Consider the following 22180-nt stretch of genomic DNA (forward strand, 5'->3'; position numbering starts at 1 on the left):
AGAATTTAGGAAAACAGTTTATTTACTAGACTACCTGTGTACTATAGAATGATATAACTCAGGAACAGCCAGATGGGAGAGACACCTAGCGCAAGGGATGGGGAAAGAGCACAGAGCTCCTTTACACTTTCAGGACGTGCCATCCTTCCAGAAGCTCCATGTGTTTACCAACCTCGAAGCTCTCCCAACCCTGTCCTTTTGGGGTTTTATGGAGACTTCATTAAGTTGGCATGGTTGATTAAATCATTGGCCATTGGTGAGTAATTCAACCTCCAGTCCTTCTCCCCTCCCCACAGGTTGGGGGATGGGACTGAAAGTTCCAACCCTCTAATCGTTGTTGTTGGTTCCCTTGGCAATCAGCCCCCATTCTTAGGGGCTTTCCAAAAGTCACCTTATTAGCATAAACTCAGGTGTAGTTGAAAGGGGCTTATTATGAATAACTAAAGTCACTTTTAGAGCTCTTATCACTTAAGAAATTCCAAGGGTTTTAGAGCTCTGTGCCAAGAATGGGGACAAAGACCAAATATATCCCTTATTATAAATCATGTTAAAAAACAAAATTCAACTGAGTAAAATTTAAAGATCTTATTGGCTTTATTCAACAAGTCATGGATTGGGCAGATCCCATATAACAGATAGAAAGGAGCTCCGAAGAGCTATACGAAATGGAAGACTTTTATAGGCAGAAGGAGGCGGGACTAGGCAGTTATTCTAGCAAGGAGCTGATTGTTTCAGGCCAGGTCACCTTTCTTTGGGGGACGGCAGGGGTCTATCAGGCAGATTACCTCACTAGTACTGACCAGGTAATTCCAGATTGACTGGTTTAAAGTTCCACTTCTGAAAGAGGTTGAAACTGCAATTTAGATATTATAAGTCTTAGTTTGGTATTGTGAGCTTAGCACAAGTGACTCCATTTGGGGTCTGTTGTCCCCTTTTTAACAATTACAATATCAAAAGGACTCACTCTCATATACCCTGATTTACCATCTCCCAGCTATTCCCTCTCAACTTTGTATGTGGATGACCACAGGTCAGAAAATTATAGAGTGAGAAGTTAAGGAAGAGCACCCTCTGATCAGGAGCACAGGATTCGAGAGTCAAACAATGATCTTTTTAGGTGTGAAAAAGAGAAATTCTAAAAAATTCTCCACGTAATTTCTCCTTGGTAAAATCAAAATAATAATAAACTTTAACTTTGAATATTTATTGTTTCATTGATAAGAACTGAACATGGGACTTCCCTGGTGGCACAGTGGGTAAGAATCCACCTGCCAGTGCAAGGGACGTGGGTTTGAGCCCTGGTCCGGGAACATCCCACATGCCGCGGAGCAACTAAGCTCATGTGCCACAAGTACTGAGCCTGTGCTCTAAAGCCCGTGAGCCACAACTACTGAGCCCACATGCCACAACTACTGAAGGCCACACACCTAGAGCCCGTGCTCTGCAACAAGAGAAGCCACCACAAGGAGAAGCCTGCACACTGCAACGAAGACCCAACGCGGCCAAAAATAAATAAAATTAAATTTAAAGAAAAATAAAACTGAACATGTATTTACTCGTTTTTATTATGAGTTTACACATGACCTCCTTCGGGACAATCTCCCCAGATGACTGACTACTTCCTATAACTTTTGCCAACTTTCACTCTCCCAAACACTTTCTCCAGACCCATAGTTTCTAGAACACCAAAGGCATGAACCATGGCTTCATTTGCTATACTCCATTACGCTTATTTATGTGACACTTCTTCCAAAAACTGGGAAATACCTTGAAGCCAGGGACTTTGTTTTACTCATCTCTGTTTTCTCAGAACCTGGCTCAGTAAATGTATGTGGAACAATGAATGAATTCCTATAGCCATGAATAAAGGACACTGGCTGTTTCTGATGTTCCTGGCAGAGAGCTTATTGCATTTGCGAAGGGAAGACCCAAACTCCCATCTTAGCTGGACAGGTTACCTATTACCTTAGGCAATTCACTTAATCTCAGTTTTCATCTGTCAAAGATCTTTTTTTTACTAACCCATGTTTACTATGAAAAGGAAACTGTGTGGTTCAGAAAGACCTCAAGACCACCTGGTAGAGGAAATGGCTGAAACAAAAGCATTTTTTATGTGTATTGACGAGTTGGCTATGATCTTTCCAAGAGCAAAGAAGATTTTCAGTTACAATATTTTGTAAGCAGTATCAATCAATAAATCACTTTTGGTGAGAAGGCATTTAAAATTTCCCTTTTTCCAAACTCACTGTGTCACTTAGGTTCTCCAGGTTCCTTTTGCAGAATCACAGTTAATGTAACAGATGCTTATTGAACACTTAAGTCTTGAGAGCTTATTATGTGTTGGGCGGTAAGCACTAGACAAGGATATTTTAGTAATACAGAATATAAATATTTTTGGTCACTTTGCCTTCCCTATACTCAATAATTGTCTTGAATATTCAAACCATTAATTTCTTATTCATTCATAGTTTATCAGTTTAGATTCCTTTGTTTGCAAGCAACAGAAAATTTATCCCAAATAGGCTTATGCAAAAGGAAAATGTATTAGTTCGTGCAACTGAATAGTATAGAGCATAGGGCTGGTTTTAGGTACTGTGTGATGCAGGAGTTCAAATGATGTTCCCCAAACCTAGTTCCTCTCTGTCTCTTTCTCTTTCTTCATGTCTCAGTTCACTTCCTTTTGGTTGGTATGATTCTTTTTTTTTTTTTTTTTTTTTTTTTGCGGTACGCGGGCCTCTCACCAATGTGGCCTCTCCCGCCGCGGAGCACCGGCTCCGGACGCGCAGGCTCAGCGGTCATGGCTCACGAGCCCAGCCGCTCCGCGGCATGTGGCATCTTCCCGGACCGGGGCACGAACCCGCGTCCCCTGCATCGGCAGGCGGACTCTCAACCACTGCGCCACCAGGGAAGCCCTAGTTGGTACGATTCTTTAGGCAGGAGTTCCCACAGCAGTCATGAAACGGCTATAGAAACTCCAGATCTTCTAAACACTCAGAAAAAAGTGAGTGTCTTCCCTGGATGTCCCAGCAAGAGCCTCATTGCATCTGATTGGCTCTGCCTAAATCATGTACCCACCTCTGAACGAATTACTGTGATCTGAGGAATCTGAGGCTCTGAATGGCCAGAGTACTATGATCATCCTTGGAGCTGGAGGTGGAGGCAACTTCACTAAAGGCAAGTACATTTAAAGAGGAGAGTAGTTTCCTCCATCCCCCAGCAAGGGAAATCTGAGAGAATTACTAGAAGAAGGGTTGGTAGATACTAGACAAATAAAACAACTCAGTGCAATTATACATAGGTTTACTATACAGAGGTCTAAGATTAAGTTCTCTGGAAACAGATTTTGAGATGAGTAACTGAGTGCAGAAGGTGATCGAGAAATCCTCTTGGAAAATACACCTGTAAGGATGTGAGGAAAACAAGATTGGAGAGAGGGAGACCCTGATCCCTAATGAAGTTGCAACCAAGGCTTCAGCCTGTCTCACATGGAGCTCTGGAGCTGGAATGGTCCTTCAGAGTTGTCTCAAATGAATGCAAAGATGCTAAGCCTTTATAGTTCCACATCAGCCAGTCATTGGTTGTGGGCCGTCCACTGGGAGAGTGCATAACCTTTGTGAGGCGTACGCCTGAAGGCAAACGCAATTCCCAGCGAGGGACATAGATGTAAGCTGTTGAGAACCAGTAGCCCCAGCAATTCAGGAATAGATACATTACCCTGAAGAGGGGATCTTGGTGGAGCATCACAGTATTCACTACAAATGTTCTGTACCGTTGCTGTAATCTCAGTGAGATCACTCCATGTGAATTCTTCCTAATTCACCTACCTGCTCATTCTCTTCTACCTGCCTAGCCAAAAACGGTGTTTTCCTTTCCCGTCTCGGAGGGGTCCCATCCACCAGTATCCACCCACTGGATCTGTAGCAAACCTACCTTGATGGCTTCCTAGAGAAGAGATTTTTTTAAAAAAGAAATCTATTTGTGATTCTTTCAACTTAACAGTTGAGGAAGGTGGGCTCTGTCAGCCTGTGTATGAGGATTCTCTTACAGCATCATTGAGCTGATCTAGCATTAAGGAAACTCACAATACATTTATTTAGCAGTAAATATTGAACATATTGTCTATTTGTAATGGACTTTTCGGGGAAAAAATTTAAAGGTTACTTTGTACTGGTTTAGAGAACTGGCTCCCTAAATGTTTCTATCCCTATTATTAATTGACTTTTGACTCCAAACAAGAAAAAGATGTTAGGCCAATTTTAATGAAACTCTTTCTTCTGAGAGAAAGGTTAGCTCTCCCGAGATGACTGCCTTGGTAGAGTTGATCCAGTGGGGGAGTTGACCCACTGGATGGAGGCACTAGTGTTTAGTAGTGGGGTCTAGCAGAGAAAGGGAGGAATATGAAAGGATTCATCCTGGCCACCCGTGTCGCTGAGATTGGTGTACTATATGCATCCAGTTCGGGTGACAGCCTGAGACGCAACGCTATTCCTCTGGCTTGTTCCAAAAAGAGTCCTGGTGAGTATAGGTGAATCACGTTCCAGGAGGAGAACTAACCCATTATGCATCACCAGATATACAACTCCTAAGTCGGAGAATTTTGAAACAATGGGCACGTCCTGTCCTGGGACCAAGGGTAAAACGGTGGGGGTGATGGGCAACTGGTGTCTCTTCCTTCTTTGTCCTTTGCACTTAATTAATAATTTTTCCCCTCTTTAGGTGTCTTTGTATAAAGAGGCTCAGTTCTGTTGTTCGTTATGATAGGGAAAGTGAGGGGAGGCTACCTTTAGGTCTTCCAGCAAGCTCAGAAGGCATTCTGACACACTCATTATTTAGAGTACTGGCCAGTACAGGGGCAAGTACTAAATGAAGCTTAGGTGGGAAGCAACGTAGATTATAGGGGAAATTTTAGATTATAAGGAACCCCTTTCCCATTGAGAATCACCAAATCACAAGGTAAAAATAAATCAAGGGGTCTACACAGAAGTGAAAATTAACATAACGTAAATATAGTATTTTTAGTACAAATTTGTCTGAAGTTGACCCTGAAAATTCATGTTGGGTTGCAGGCAAAAAGCTAACTGGAACCAGACATCTGCCCTTCTCCCAGAAGGGTGGGTTGAACCCAAACTCAGCTTCCCATGGGACTTCCTTCCCTCACAGAAGGACTGTAACATCTTATCAGCCTCAGAGTCCCAGATACTGCTTATAAACAGCTGGCACCCCAAATCCAGATTTCCCCAATAAGTTTCCTCGTAGGCTTATTCTACAAGAAGGCAGAGCAAGTGATCCTGCCAACAGAACCCAGGCTGGCCCTTCAGGTCCAACAAGGGTTCCCTCTAATTAAGGCACAATTAGCTACTACTGGCCCAATCCACCACCTGCAGAAACCAACACTGAGCCATATTATGGCACTGTTTCTCAAGGAGACCAGCCAGCCACTTGGGCAAATTGATTACTTTGGATCCCTTCCACAAGGGGTGTGTGTGTGATAGTGGGGCAGAAGTTCATTCTTTCCAGAACTGATTCAGACTCTCATTATGAGTTTGCCTTTCCTATTCACAGTTCCCCCAGCAGCACCATCATTCAAGAGTTTACAAAACGGTCACCTATTGATGTGGTATCCCACACAGTATTGCCTGAAACCAATGGACCCGTGTTACTGCAAAGGAGTTGTACATGACCATGAGAATCACTGGTCTCATCATATACCTCATCATTCAGAAGCAGACAGTCTAATGAATGGCCCATTAAAGGCCCAGCTAACATTTTAGATCTTAGACCATACTCTGTAGAGCTGAGGTGACTTGGTGAGAGGGAGTCCTTGTTGGTGCCAAGAATTGCCTCTATTCTTTTTTTTTAACATTTAAAAACTAGATATTTATTTTATTTATTTATTTGGCTGCGCCGGGTCTTAGTTGAGGCACGTGGGGTCTTTGTTGCTGTGTGCAGGATCTTTAGTTGTGGCATGTGAACTCTTAGTTGCGGCTTGTGGAACCTAGTTCCCTGACCAGGGATCAAGCCCAGGACCCCTGCATTGGGAGCGTGGCGTCTTAGCCACTGGACCACCAGGAAAGTCCTCAAATCGCCTCTATTCTTATCACCATAAGTAACCTTGGGTGAGACCAGAAGAAGTGCTGCCCAGCTGAGCCCAACACAAATTGAGAATCTATTGCACAATGAGCAAATAAAATGGTTATTATATTAGACTATTATGGTTTTTTTTTTGTTGTTGTTTGTTTGTTTGTTTTTTTTGTGGTACGTGGGCCTCTCACTGCTGTGGTCTCTCCCGCTGCGGAGGACAGGTTCCGGACGCGCAGGCCCAGTGGCCATGGCCCACGGGCCCAGCCGCTCCGCGGCAGGCGGGATCCTCCCGGACCGGGGCACGAACCCGCGTCCCCTGCATCGGCAGGCGGACCCTCAACCACTGCACCACCAGGGAAGCCCAACTATTATATTTTAAAGTGGTTTGGTTACATGGCGATAGTTTATTAATTCAACAAGTGAAACCAAAAATATCTGAAATGGTACATGTGTCTGATACAGCTGAAGACGATACATTCCAAATTCTACCACAGTATTTTTTTAAATTAATTTTTATTGGACTATAGTTGCTTTACAATGTTGTGTTAGTTTCTGCTGTACAGCAAAGTGAATCAGTTATACGTATACATATATCCACCTTTTTTAGATTTCTTTCCCATCTAGGTCACCACAGAGCACTGAATAGAGTTCCCTGCGCTACACAGTAGGTTCTCATTAGTTATCTATTTTATACATAGTGGTGTATATATGTCAATTCCAATCTCCCAATTCATCCCATCCCCCACTCCCCCTCTTGGTAACCATAAGTTTGTTCTCTACATCTATGACTCTATTTCTGCTTTGCAGATAAGTTCATCTGTACCATTTTTCTAGATTCCACATATATATGAGATATTATACAATATTTGTTTTTCTCTTTCTGACTTACTTCACTGTGTATGACAATCTCTAGGTCCATCCACATCTCTGCAAATGGCACTATTTTGTTCCTTTTCATGGCTGAGTAATACTCCATTGTATATATGTGTCACATCTTCTTTATCCATTCATCTGTCAGTGGACATTGAGGTTGCTTCCATGTCCTGACTATTGTAAATAGTGCTGCAACGAACTTCTGGGAGAGCGCTTCCAGGGTCTTCCCTAAAGGCTCAACAGGAGGTGGCAAAACTGGCTCTGTGACTTCCTCCAGCTTAAAAAAGAGAAGACTAGAAGGGAGATTTGTATTAGTTACCATCCTTGAGAGAGTGTTGTAGATTTTCTCTCCCATTGGGGAAGGCGAGGCCAAGTGAGGGGACTTCTGAGCTGAGTGAGGAGTGTCTTCAAGATGTATCACTCTCCAGCTGCTTGGTTACTGAACTGCAGCTACCTATAGGTCCAATCTAGAGAGAGAATATTAGGGAGAGCCAACCACGTATCTTTGGAGTTTGGAGAGCTGTGTTGATATAGACACTGCTGCCTGCTTCTTGCCAGAGGAATTCTGAAGGCAGGAAGCTTGCTGAGCAGCAGGGACAGGGTAGCATGTCTGTTGTTCAACATGGCCACGATTTGTGAGTTTCCCACAGATCAAGTGACTTTTGCAGAAAGCAAAAAAGCTTGAGCCTCTTGCTTGTGCTCTGCCGATGGATGAGGAGATACCAGAAGTAAGAAGTTCTGGGTATTCTACAAACGGCAGGAAGTGAGAAGAAGTTAGAAAAGCTTGATTCATATCAAACAACTGTGCCATGAGGAACGTGCTGAAGAATCATACTCACCCCATGAGAGAGCCAGCATTTGAATGCCTATCACATAGAAAGAACTGACAGCCTAGAGAGGACTTACAGCAGCATCAAAAAGTAAAAGAGACGAGGGGCTGAGGAGAGAGAGGCCCGATAGAAGAAAGAGCATCATTTGTGTCCTAGGATGTGCTATCAGATCTTCCCAGTGGGAGCCTAAGAAGAACGCCCAAATGAAACCGGGAGAGAGAGAGAGAGAGAGCTGACTTTAGACACCTGTCATATCCAGAGAGGACAAAGCTATCTCATGATTGTACCTGTAAAGCCATAATTTGCCCACCTCCATTCCCACCCTCTTATTCCCTAGAGGAGAAGAAACTGTGGTTAGCAAAACAGGGGAGGAGAAATAGAAGCCTAAGGAACAGAAAGATAAGGGTTATACCTGCTTCTTTGACTTCAAGCTCCTCACTGGGGGCAGGACCCAATTGGGAGAGGGAAGAAATAATTTTAAGTCAAGATCTGAGTTTTGATTATTTTCTGGGGCTGCTGGTTGTCCTCCCAACCTTTTTTCTAAAGTCAGAGAATTTTTAGCTAGGGACAAGACCGCTTAGAATGAGACCCCATTTCCCAGTCTACCCTGCGGGTAGATACAGTAATATGATTAAGTGATGTTAACAACCCACGGATAGTGCCCTTAAAGAAAATGGGTAGGCCTTCCTTTTCCTAATGACTGGAATGTCATGTGGTGCTGAGCCATTCTGGACCAAATATACTGGGATGGCAATCTAGGGATGGTGGGGCAAGAAGACAGAAGGAGACTAACTGCTCACTTTGTGGATAGAGCTGCTGTTCCACTTTTGCCATGTAATAAGCAAAAGTCTCAGCGCCATACTACAATACACATTTATTGCTCACTCATGGTTTTGTGAGTTGGCTGGGGCAGCTCTGTTTTGGTGTGAAACCCTGAACTTGAAGCAGGTTTTCTACAAATGTTTTAACACACTAGTTCCCACTATGCGTGGGTGTGTGACAGGAGCGAATGGCTCCCTTTCTGACCACACCCAGCTTCTAAAATGAGTGGTTCTCAACACTGGAGCTGCTCTGCTTCAGAATGTGGGCCCGGTTCAGCTCTGCTTTATGTGTCTCATTCTCATTCCCAGGCTGCAGGGAGACTGGAAGCTCTCAGGACAGTGGCAGTTCCTTCCCATAGCAGCAGTTGGATGCAGTTTGCAGTTTTCCCCACACTTGCAGACACAGCATCTGGAGCCTCCCTCAGAGACACCAGCATCGGCAGATGCTGCTTCCTCCTCAGAGGTCTGAGTTTCAGCTCCACAAGGCCCCTGGTCTAAATATCTAAATTGTAATGACTGTAATAATCCTAACTGCTTTCCTTGGTTCCACTAGTTCTAGGCATAGTAGCTGCTTCCTTCAGTTGCTACCTCAACAATATATTAAGGGTTCTCTTCTTGCCTTTTTGGTTATATAATTATCAGTTCTTTATATTAACTTCTCTCCGTGAAAATACTGGAGGTGGTTTGTTTCCTGACATCACCACGACTGATTCATTGGACTAAATCCCATGACTGTGAGACTCCCCTCAAGAATTTTCTCTTTGATAATTTCGTGACACCCCGCCTCCAATATCTGTCACTACTCTCTGTACTCATTTCTATCACAGAATTCACTGTACTGAGCTGTCAGCATTGTTTTTTTCTCACCCATCTCCATCCTAGGCCAACTGATCCCTGAGGTCAGAGCACATCTGTTTCCTCAGTACCTGGCACATAGGAAACTCTGAAAAACAGAGGGTTTGAATGAATGAATAAATGAATGAGCGAGGAAAAATAAATCAGGAGCAGAAGCAGCTATTTTAGTATGAGATTTGGAAGGCTCATGTAGTGCCAAAATGAAAGAGAAAGTTAGGTGGTGATGTGAGAAACAGGAGGGCTATGGTTGCATACAGCAAGCGAACCGACAACAGGATGAAGGGGCAGCTGAGACTTTGCAAAGAATACTCGGTGACAGGAAGAGTAGGGAGAGGAAAGGGTTGGAGGACTCCCGGAGACGCCAAAGTGTGTAAGCTGTTCGTGCTCTGGAGGGATGACCAAGCCTTAAGGGACTTCTCTCACTTCGCCTCCGGGTCCCGCCCAATCCTTTCCCTGGTTTCGGTCCTGGTTGCTCCGCCCCCTCCTTCTCCGCCCCGCGCTTCCAGAGGAAACAGGTAAAACAAGGAGAACTGGGTCCTATTTCAGGGGCTGCTCTGGGCATGCGTTCTCGTCCTTCCGCGCGCAGGCGCAATAACGTTCGCCTGGTGCTGCACGTTTCCGATATGGGGTAGCGTTTGCTGTGAAGTCAGCTTAGGTTACCCTCATTGACCGCCTTTCCTGTGGGTCCCCGCCCTCCCGTGGTTGTGGGGGAAACCTCGCGAGATCGCCATCGGCAGTCCCCCGGCGGCGCCATCTTTGTGCCTGGCGAGCGACGGCGCTCGATGCGAACCCTGAAGCCGGAGGTTCGCTTGCCAAGCTCTCGCCGAGACCGGATCCAGGAAACACGAGGCGGGTCTCGGTGGGAGGGACGCATTGAAGGAGGAGGGAGGAAAGGGGGCGGCGGCGGCGGCGGCTGCTCCTCCTCTCACCGGACCCGGGCCCCGCGCAGCGCGCACCCAAGGGGGGGGGTCGGGCGGAGAAGCGACGCCGGGGCCGGACCCCCGTGGGAGCTGGCGACTGGCGTGAGGGCAAGGCGGCGGCAGCGGCGGACGGGGAGCAGCGGCTGCGGGTGAGTGTCCGTGAGGAGGCCCGGCACCTGCCCGAGCCGGGACGTCGGGGGTGGCCCTGGGGTCGTCCCGGTGACCCCTCTCCCGGGCGCTGGGCGTGTGCCGGTCTGCGGGTGTCCCGAGGGCTCGTCTCGGCCTGGGGCTGCGGCGGACTCCGGGAAATGTGGGGTTGCCGGAGGTTTGCGCAGGGCCTGACGCGCCCGCGCCCTCCCGGGACGCCCCTGGAGGCCGAGGAGAGAGGGAGTGGCCGGGGGCCTGGGTTGGCCTTCGCCCCCCGAGCCGAGAGGGATGATGTCGTTCCTCGCCGGACCCTGGGCATTACAAGTAGTGAACCTCTGTGGACTGGTTTCAAGCCCCAGCAAAGCGCTTGGGAATGAAGACTAGCAGCACCAAGGTTGGGGTTGTCGAGGGTGTTGAGACCTGGGAATGGTTAGTAGTGATAGTAGTAATTGTTCTGAAAGAGGTTTGCAATGATTGTTGGCAGGTGTGGAGTAAGGAGAAGATACTGTTGACGTTCATTTAAAGATCACACAAGCAGTCCTCTGAGGTCCAACAACAGATTAGAGTTATTCCCAGGTGGAATTCTATAGTTTAGTGCTGTGTGCCGGCTTATTAAGGTGCCTAAAAGCAGAATTTGGGGGGATGGGATGGGGGACAAGGTGGGTTATAAAGTAAGCTGCATATAAAGTCAGAAGTTCATACCGTTGATGCAAAGCATTTATGTCCTTACTGAAACGTAATTTATTTAAATTGCTTAAGAAAACTTGTCACCTTTGGTCCAGACGGGGCTTATCAATTCCATGTTCATCAGCAACGTTTGTCAACCAGACAACAATTTTGGCGTGTGATGTATTTAGTTCTGGTGTGTAAAAGAACAAGAATGAATGGGAAAGAAGAACAATTTGACAAACTTAGCTTCTTTTCCACACTTTAGTGAAGGTAAATATTACATATGTGATTTTTATCTTAATATTTGACCGAACGTAATAATCTGTGTTCTGTCACTCTGAATTTTCTCCCACATGTTTCTTTGACACACTGTCAACACACTGTACAGTTTGTGTTGGAGCAAAGGGAGCTAACATTGAGTATTCAGGCACTGGGCTTGGTGGGTTACGTATGTTTGCATTTAATCCTCATAGCTACCCTGTGCTAAAGATGTTATCTTTGTTGTACAGATAAACACTAACCTCCAGTATTCTTCAGTAACTTTTCTGAGTAGGTCATATAGCTGGTAAATTGTGGAGCTAGAACCCAAACTCATGTGTGTCTGATTCTAGAATATGTGATTTTTCTACTATACTCTGCATAAGTGTATGTGCTGATTAATACATATTTTATGAAAATGGAAATTTTTGTTACAAAGAAACCTTTCAATTCTGTTGGTAATCTTGAAAGCGTTCAGTGTCCTTGGCTGAAGATAATCTCATTTTTTTTCTTTGCAGATTTTTCCATTTTCTAGCCAGAGGTTAACATTTTAGCAGAAGTCTGCTGATTAGTGAGGATTCCTAGCAGTCGGTAGTGACCTATCTGAAATTCAGATGTTTTCAGTATCTTTGCCTTCAATTTCAGCATGCCCAGGATACTTCAAAGATCAGATATCTTGTTTATTCTGGTCCTGAGTAGCTTTTCAAATTATATTACTAAAATAAAATATGAACTGTTTATAAGGATTTGAATTTGCTTTATCATAACTTGGAGGTTTACGCACACCTACCCACCCACCCACCTTCTCCAGCAAGTGAAGTACTTGATAGCAGATGTTTTTCTTCTCTTTAATTTAGTACAGAGGTTTTGGACCCAGTTTGTGGTTTGCAGAAAATACAGCAGCTGTTCTGGGATCCAGCATAATCTTTTATGGGGCTAGGGAGTGAAAGACCTGAGACGTTGGTGAAACAGTAGAAACATCTTCCCAGTGCATGGTCATTGGTCACTTTTGTCCCCCACTGGTCTCTGCTCTTGCATCTTTGACTTGATGCTGAACTTGCCTACCTGGCCATTATCTCTGCTCAAGAGAGAGTTCAACTGGAAGAGTAGCTGCTGAAAGCTGCAATTAAAAAAAAAAAAAGAATGCTAAGTGCTGGCACTCATCCTCTACCAGGTCATTTGGTTAGGTTTACCTGTCGAATTAATTATCCCTGGCTGGAAGTTCTAGAAACATGGGCATAAGAGGCTGGAAGAAAAAACAGTCCTGTGCTCCTCAGGACGCATCTGCTTATGTTTTATGGAGTTTAGAGCTTTGCTTGAAATGTAATATCTTGAAATCCTCACGGGCGATGTTTGGTAATGAAAGAGCAAGTTTTTCATAATAGTTATACTCCCAAGAAAGGGTTAAATATATTCCTTACTTGTGAAGGTAATTACCGTATTTGGGCTACTGAGGTGAAAAAGTCAACAAATGATAATGTAACTGAGTGCTCACCAAGTAAATAAAAAAGCCTTTCTGAAATGATTTATATTGCCACTATATAAAGAAAAGACACCAGGAGATTGTCTCATATGTATTTAGAAGTTTATTTTCATACCTTCCTTATAATAAGCCTCAGTTTATTATCATGACCACAAATGTTCATTTGTCTAAAAGTGAAATGGTCCTATGAAATTTCTGAAACTGTCAAAATGAATTAATCCTAAATATTTAAGAACATTTATTATAGTTTAATTTATTGGCAGTTCTATTAATTTATTTGTCTGACCCTCTAACATCCCACTTCTCTCCTGCTTCAAATTTCTCTCCTTCCTCTGCTTCCTCTCTTTCTGGTGCTGTTCCTGCTGGTATCTGGAGCTTTCCATTAGTTCTCAATTGACACTGAAGTCTTCGGCAGAATCAATGATGACGAGGAGGGCAAGGAAACTTCTCTGAGTCCACTCCCCTTCTCCAAACCCTTGTGCTCTAGGAGGTCAAGAGGGACCCGGACAGGAGCCCTTTACCCACTCCATTCTCTCTTGCAAAGGAGAATGAGAGTAGCCAGAGAGAGGGAGGCAGTGTCAAGACCCTTGCCACGGCTTCTTTTCCTTCTCTCTCTGAAGCATTAAGGAGGAAAGTTTGTAAAAGCCCATCTGCTGCAGGAGTAGCCACTGTTCCCTCATTGTCTTCTGCAGCCCACCCCGACCCTCACACACTTTTTCCTTGCTCCTTTTAGCTGCCATCCCACCATTCATCCTTTATTCCCAAGTAGGTCGTGCCTTCCTCATCCCAGGATCTCCTTCCACTACAGCTCTACCTTTTTGTCCTTCTAACTCTGAAGCCTGATGCACTGTCGACTGCCCTCTTTCATGCCTTTCCTCCTCCTTGGCCTTGATCATGGAAGCCTAGGCCTGTGGTCCTAGGGGAGCTGACTCCCAGTTAGAGGAGGGAAGGATTCTTTTTTACTTCCAAGGCTTATTGGGGCAGGGATATTCTTTTATTCTAAGTTGACTGTTAAATGGGTTTTCCCATAGAAACATTGCCCATGCAGGTTCGGTATTTTATTATACCTGTAACCTTATGGATGTTTAAGCTTTAGTGGACTAGCTTGGAAATCTGGCACCTTAGATCTTTGTTTCCTGGGAAGGCAAGTTCTGAGGTTCAAGTAGGTGATTTAAAAAAACGGCTTGTGCTCCAGAAGTTGTTAGGGGTTGCATGCTTTTTGTTAATTACTCATGGGCTGGTAGGGAGCACAGGTTAAGCTATCCAAAATTATCTGTTATGTGGATCAGGTGGCTCTTCTGGGAGATAAACGGTTAGTCTTTTTAGATGGTCAGTGGAGAATTTCTGAATTTAGGCACATGTTTTGAAATACAATTGAAGTTCAGTCTATCCCAGGTTAATGTTTGTGGTGAATGTTTGTCCTTAGAGCAGATGTTACAGTGTTGTGGAAAAAACAGAATTTTTCTTTGTCATAAAAGGAATATCTTGTTCCCGCTATTTCTTGCTGCTGTTCTCAAACTTTTCAAGGGTATTGGAACTCCTACAGTTATTTTACCCAAGTTTACTTAGTGGTAAACATGGACAGTGTTTTATTTTAATCAAAAGATTTTAAAGTAAAGTTTTATTAGTTTGTTGTTGAAGTTGCATGCTGTTACCACCGTTTGTATGGTTCAAACAATTGAGGGATTTCAAAGTGATAAAAGCAAAGCAAAATACATTTAGAATTTGTTATCCATAAATGTGTTCAGTCTTAGCTTGGTTGAAGGACATATTTCTAATAAAAGGCGAGATGGGACCATTTTTTTTGGTCTCCAAACCAATCTTGTTTAAAAATGAATTTGAGTTAAGTACTGTTTATTTTAAGAGTTTACTAGATTATTTAATTACACACAGATTGCAGTGGTTAAAAATAAAATCTCTAGGGGTAAAATGCTCAAATGTTCAGATCTTACTTTTGACACTAACTAGCTCTGTGATCTTGGGCAAGTTGCTTAATCTCTGACCTGTTTCCTCATTTTTGAAGTTGGGATAGTGTAATGTCTACCTCACAGGATTTTCATGAGGATTAAATGAGATGTACAGAGGATGTACAGTATGTAGAACATGCCTAGCAATGGTAAATGCTCAAAAAGAGTTAGTTTTTCTTGCTATTATTACTACTTTGTCATCATCATTATTACTGCTGCTATTACTACTTTAGCTACCTTCTGACATAACACCCCTTCTGTTCTGGGTGTGTGTGTGTGTGTGTAAGATATATTTATTCGTTAATAATTTTTAAATGCAAAGCTTGGGGGGGGCCAGGGAGAGCAGTATATTCATTGCTGGATACATCCAAAATTGGCCATAGTGCAGGAAATTCATAAAATATTAAACTAATTTTTTTCAGTAACACCATTCCTATTATGTTAGGTATAAGGAACTGTGCCACTTTGACGTTATGAGCAAAACTGGATTATTTTAGTAATCACAGTCTTTATTAAAATTTGTTTAACTATAAGGCCAGAGCCTGTGTAGACAGAGCCTTAATTTCTAAATGGTTAAGACTTTCTTTTAGGAAGTCAGCACCATTTTCCCACAGAAATAATGTCACATATGGCCTTTAGATTCCCAGGCCAGCCCAGCATATCTGAATTTGAAGACTGATAGTACTATAAAAGCTAACTTCTATGTATAACAGTGTCTCAACAAGAATCTGCACTGAGTGCATCAGGTACTTAAAGATTATGAACACAATCTTGAAGATGGCGTGGTGGGGTCACATTCCTTCACGATTCCAGCAAGCACTCCCAAGCCTTGGGCAGAGGGCTTTCTTCTGGTGGAGGCTAAGGACAGGGTAAGTAGTGGGACCTGGTCTCTAGAAGGCAGGAGCTTTTTCCTGGCTTGGCTCCTCAAGAAGCTGTGTAGTGTAGTGGTTGCCAGTGTAGTGGTTGCCCTCGGTCTCTGTTCCATCACTTACAGAACTTCTCATGTGTAAAATGTAGATATAAGTACTGCCTATTTTACAAGGTTCTTGGGAGGATTAAATGTGTTAATATATATAAAACAGTTAAAACAGTAGCTGGCCCATTGGTGAGTGCATGAGAAATGTTATATATATATTATTAACCTTTACTGTTTTAGGACTGCCAGAATACCCCTCTCTACTTGGCTGTCCACTGCCCATATCTGTTGTACTTAATATTTATTTATTTATTTGTTTGTTTATTTGGCTGCGCCGGGTCTTAGTTGCAGCATGTGGGACCTTTAGTTGTGGCATGTGGGATCTAGTTCCACGACCAGGGATCGAACCCGGATCCCCTGAATTGGGAGTGCAGACTCTTAGCCACTGGACCAATAGAGGGAAGTCCCTCTTTTTTTTTTTTTTTTTTTTTTTTGTAGTACGCGGGCCTCTCACTGCTGTGGCCTCTCCCGCTGTGGAGCACAGGCTCCGGACGTGCAGCCTCAGCGGCCATGGCTCACGGGCCCAGCCGCTCCACCGCACGTGGGATCCTCCCCGACCGGGGCACGAACCCACGTCCCCTGCACCGGCAGGCAGACTCTCAACCACTGCGCCACCAGAGAAGCCCGGAAGTCCCTTTTTTGTACTTAAATAGGATTATTCTCCTCCCTTTCCACTGAGAAATAGTTTCATACCTTTTCATTTTCATCCCTGCCTAAAGTAAGCATCTTTTTTTGTGTGTGTGTTTTTGGCTTTTCTGGGGTTTATTTTATGTAGTAATATTGGAGAAATAGGTGGCATTTAAAGAGTCCCTTCTGGGAACCTCTCCTCATCCCCTTTTTAGGCTTTGTAGGGATGTGGAGACAACATTGCTTGAAGATACTGACTGTGGACATGTGATTGGGTCAGAATTGAGGTGCAAACTTTTGACTTTTGGTAGTTCTCACTGAGTTATTTTTTTAAAAAATAGGCAAAAATAGTACAGAATTCCATATGCCTTTCATCCAGGTATACACAGTGATGGTACGTTTGTCAAAACTAAGACACTAACATTGGTATATTATTATTAGCTAAACTGATTTTATTTGATTTCACTAGTTTTCCCACTAATGTCCTTTTCTGTTTTAGGATCCATTCGAGGGTACCATGTTGCATTTAGTTGTTAGGTCATTTTTAATCTTTAGTGAATAAGTTTCTGTGGCCATAAAACCATTTTGTGATGTAAGCTTTCTGCAGATCCTCAAAAGGCCAGGTGTTTCCCCTGGGGTTGGCAACTTCAGGGAGTCATCTTGGCACTGAACTTTATAGTTTGAAATAAGAGGAGTCCTGTGATAGAGGAAAGAATGCTATGGTGTTAGGGTGAGATTGAAGCATTTTTATAATTGAAAAATATGTTGGACTAAATGGGTTTTATGTACTGTTCACTTTTGGTGGATTTAGCTTCAGAGTGACAAGACATTCTTTTTAAAATGTTAAAGATATATAAAAAGCATGCTTCATATTGGATGTAGAAGCTAACTGGAATGAATTGCAGAAAGTACTTATAATTTTGATTGAGAAATTAATATTAAGTTAGGACAATAATTTGTTACTAATTTAGCACATTTGTTTATATGTGTTGGCTTCAGTTTGTGGTCGTGATTGATTTTATTTTGTCTTTTTCAGGGTACCGGATGCTATAGGTGCCATTGTCATTCTAAATTGTGACATATGCCTTAAGATTGATGTCACAGTCATCACTTAGTGTAAACAGAAAGTTATCTGTTAGGTTGCACATCATGAGCTTTACTTTAGAAAGTCTTATCTTTTCTGCCCCAGAAATAGGTTTTGGCTATTAGTCATGGATGGCAAAGAAATTAATTTTGAGTTGGTAAAATTTGGATGAAAATGTTTCAGTTGAATATGGTATGTGTTGAGGGACACTGTCAGTAAACAAGTACTCTTGGTGGGTGGAAATCCCCTAGTACTTAGAGAAAATTGGCAGAGGGGAGAACTTAATTAAATAGTTTCAGTTGTTTCTACTTATCAAGAGCTGCTTATGACATTGAACAAATCACCCAACTTCAAAGGACAAGGGTTTCTTCGTTTGTATATAAAATAAGGAGATTTGACTAGATGTGTGAATCTATTCATTTCTAAGATTTGAAACCCTTTTATTTAATAGAAACCTACTGTATAGCACAGGGAACTATATTCAGTATCCTGTGATAAACCATAATGGAAAAGAATGTGGGAAAAAAAGAAAAAAAAAGAATGTGAAAAAGAATGTGTATATATATATATATATCACTGAATCACTTTGCTGTACTGCAGAAATTAACACAACATTGTAAATCAACTGTACTTGAATAAAATAAATTAAAAAAAACCTATAAGGTCAATTTGCTTATCTTGGATCTTTATGAATCAGCATTAGTCACTAATCTAGGTATAAATCAGTTTATCTTTCAGCGTTCAAATAGTTTCAAACCATTGTTACTGTAAGTTTGAGAGTCTCTAGTTGGTTTGACAGCTCTATCAATATTTTTTGGTAATTAGCATGTTGTCTAATACCTGCTTTTTTAGTTTTTGTTAAGTTATTTAATTTCTGTGCTTTGACCTGAAGTAGTGGACTTCAAACTTTTTTGCTCTCATATCCCCTAACCAATTTTGAAAAATAGGTACTCTTTCACACTTAAAAAATTATTAAAATTTAATATATTTACAGAAAGTACACATCAAAAAATTATTAAAATTTAATATATGTACAGAAAGTACACATCAGTAGTGAACAGTTTAGTGAATTTTCACAAACTGAGCACACTTGTGTACCAGCAGCCAGATCAAGAAAGTGAACATGACCAGCCACTTTCAGAAGCCCCTTTTGTTTGCCCTTTTGGTCACTTGCCACCCTATCATCCCCCCACCGTTTCCATGACTTTTTTTTCTTAATTTAATTTTATTTATTATTTTATTTTTGGCTGCATTGGGTCTGCGTTGCTGCACGAGGGCTTTCTCTAGTTGCGGCGAGTGGGGGCCACTCTGTTGTGGTGCGCGGGCTTCTCATTGCAGTAGCTTCTCTTGTTGCAGAGCACGGGCTCTAGGCGCGCGGGCTTCAGTAGTTGTGGTATGCGGGCTCTAGAGCGCAGGCTCAGTAGTTGTGGCACACGGACTTAGTTGCTCTGCGGCATGTGGGATCTTCCCGGACCAGGGATTGAACCCGTGTCCCCTGCATTGGCAGGTGGATTCTTAACCACTGCGCCACCAGGGGAGCCCTTCCCTGACTTTTAACATCAAAGATTAGGTTTGCCTACTTTTGTATTTTATATAAATGGAATCCTACTGTACTCTCTTTTGCAGCATTATGAATGTGAGATTTATCTGTATTGTATATAGTTGTTAACTATTCCTTCTCATTACTGTATATTTCATTATGTGAATATATCATTCTGTTGTTGATGGGTATGTAGGTAGGTCTCAGTTTTTGGAGAATGTCTTTGTTGACCTTGGAGTGGGCAAAGATTTCTTAAACAGGACTTTTTCAATGATACATATTTGTTTTAGAGTTGTGACTAGAGAAAGAATGAGAAAACTGGCTTACTTTAATACAGGCATCTAAACAATTTTGAAAATATTAATATATAGTAAAAATCTTCTGGTCTGTAAATCTTAGGGAAAGTGTCAGATTTAAAACTAGATCTAGGTGACTGAGGTTTGTGCTTTTATAACTGTTTTGGGTGGTATTCCTTCAGAAATGTGTCATGTACTCCCTTGCCTATTTTGACTTGCTGATTTGTAGAAGTTCTTTACTGTATGCTAGAAATGAACCCTCACTCACTGCAGGGGCATGCTTTTTCATTTTTAATGTGTCTTCTGATAAACCAAAGTTTTAAATTTTAATGTAGTCTGATTTATCAGTGTTTTATGTTTAAACTAGACATCAGGTTCGGTTTAAAATATCCTTTCCTATCCCAAGGTCTTGAAGATATTCTCTGTCATCTTCCAGAAACTTTATTGTTTTAGCCTTCTTATATAGGTCTAACATCTACCTGAAAGTAATTTTTGTGCATCGTGTGAGGAAGAGGACAATATTCCTTTTTTCCACATGGATAGCTAATTGGCCCAGCACACTGTCTTTTCCCTACTGTTGTCAAGAATCAGATATTCCTGTGTCTCTGGTTGTGTTACTTGGCTGTCCTGTTCCATTGGTCCTTGCACTGATACCACACTGTCTTCTTTACTGTAGGTTTGTCGTAAGTCTTGATGTTCAGTAGAACAAGCTCTTCCACCCAATTGTCCTTTGAGAGCATCTTGGCTATTCTTGGCCCTTTGCACATTTATGTGAATTTTAGTATCATATTGGAACTTCCCACACATCACACATACACACACTGACACAACATACTGAGGGATTTTGACTGAATTTGCATGGAATCTATAGAGCAATTTAGGAAGAATTGACATCTTTATCATGTTGCTTTCTAATTCATGAACATGATATACCACTCCATTTATTTAGGTCCTCTTTAATTTTTCTCAGTAATGTTTATAATTTTCTCCAAAAGTCATTCACAACTTTTGAAAGTTTTATTCCTAGATCTTGATACTTTTTGATATTGTAAGTTTTTATAGATTTCATTTGTTTATAAAAATACAATTGACTTTTGTATATCAAGCTTGTATCTATCAGTTGTGCTAAACGTTTATTACTTTTAGGAATTTATCTTTTAGAATCTTGTTTTTTCCTTTCAAACTGTGACACTTTTGTTTCTTAGTGTTCTGACTAGTACTTATATTATAAGATAAACTAAGTGAATAGAAGTGGTAGTAGAGGGCAGTATTTTCTAGTTCCCTTTCTGAAGGGGAAAACTTTCAACATTTCTACTCTAAATATGATACTTGGTGTAATTTTTTACCTGTAACTCTATTGAAGTTTCATTCTGTTTGTGGTTTGGTAAGAGCTCATATCATGAGTGATACTCGATTTTATCAAATGCTTTTCCTATTGTTAATATATTATTTTACTTCTCGAATCAAATTATATCGATAGATTTCCTAATGCCAAATCAACTTTGCATTCCAGGAATAAACCCAATTTGGTCATTATCACATTTTCCTCTTACTTAACATAGGAACTTTGTACCTTTGTTCTTGAGTCAGATTGGCCTCTAATTTTGTTTTATTGTCCAGTTTTGGCGGACTTGTAAAAAGAGTTAAGGAAGGTACCTGTTATTTCTTTTAAAAAATTTATTTTTTCTATTTATTTAAACTAAAACAAAACAAGTTCACCCATTTCTTCCACTCCCACCTCTTGCAATCACAAATCTGTTTTCTGTATCTATGAGCTTTTTTTTTCTTTTTAAGATTCTGCAAATAATAGAGACTATATGATGTTGCATATAATAGAGACCATGTGGTATTTTCTTCCTCTGACTTTTTTCACTTAGCATAACGCCCTTGAAGAGCCCTTGAGGTCCATCCATGTTGTCACAAATGGCAAGGTTTCATTCTTTTCTAAGGCTGAATAATACACCACAGTTTCCTTTATCCATTTATTCCTTGATGGACCCTTAGGTTGTTTCCATATTTTGGCTATTTTATAATTTATATAATGCTGCAGTGAACATGGGGGTGCATATAGCTTTCCAAATTAGTGTTCTTGTTTTCTTTAGATAAATACCCAAACATGGAATTGCCGGATTGTATGGTAGTTCTATTTTTGATGTTTTTGAGGAACCTCCATACTGTTTTCCATAGTGGCTGCACCAATTTACATTACCACCAACAGTACACAAGGGTTCCCTTTTCTCACATCCTTGCTAGCACTTGTTATTTCTTGTCTTTTTGATAATAGTCATTCTGAGAGGTGTGAGGTGGTATCTCATTGCGGTTTTGATATGCATTTCCCGGATAATTAGTGATGTTAAGCACCTTTTCATGTACCTTTTGGCCATCTATATGTCTTCTTTGGAAAAATGTCCATTCACATCTACCCATTTTTTTTTTTTTTTTTTTGCGGTACGCGGGTCCCTCACTGTCGCGGCCTCTCCCGCCGCGGAGCACAGGCTCCGGACGCGCAGGCTCAGCGGGCCCACGGGCCCAGCCGCTCCGCGGCACGCGGGATCCTCCCAGACCAGGGCACGAACCCGTATCCCCTGCATCGGCAGGCGGACTCTCAACCACTGCGCCACCAGGGAAGCCCTACCCATTTTTTAATCAGATTGTTTCTTTTCCTGTGGAGTTGTGTGAGTTTTTTGTATATTTTGAATATTAGTCCGTTATCAGATGATTTGAAAATATTTTCTCCCATTCTGTAGTTTGCC

The 22180-nt window shown here is 42.1% G+C and overlaps 1 protein-coding gene across 2 annotated transcripts in view; it reads left to right on the plus strand.

Annotated features, from left to right (window-relative positions):
- Positions 1-10211: 10211 nt before the first annotated feature.
- The window catches only part of TAB3 (TGF-beta activated kinase 1 (MAP3K7) binding protein 3), a 101503-nt gene continuing 89534 nt past the window's right edge, over positions 10212-22180 (plus strand). For both annotated transcript variants that reach the window (XM_030844436.2, XM_030844437.2), the window contains exon 1: positions 10212-10529. The gene's annotated coding sequence lies outside the window, so the exon portion shown is untranslated. The remainder of the gene's footprint in view (positions 10530-22180) is intronic.

This window comes from Globicephala melas, chromosome X, assembly GCF_963455315.2.
Source record: "Globicephala melas chromosome X, mGloMel1.2, whole genome shotgun sequence".
Classification (NCBI taxonomy): domain Eukaryota; kingdom Metazoa; phylum Chordata; class Mammalia; order Artiodactyla; family Delphinidae; genus Globicephala; species Globicephala melas.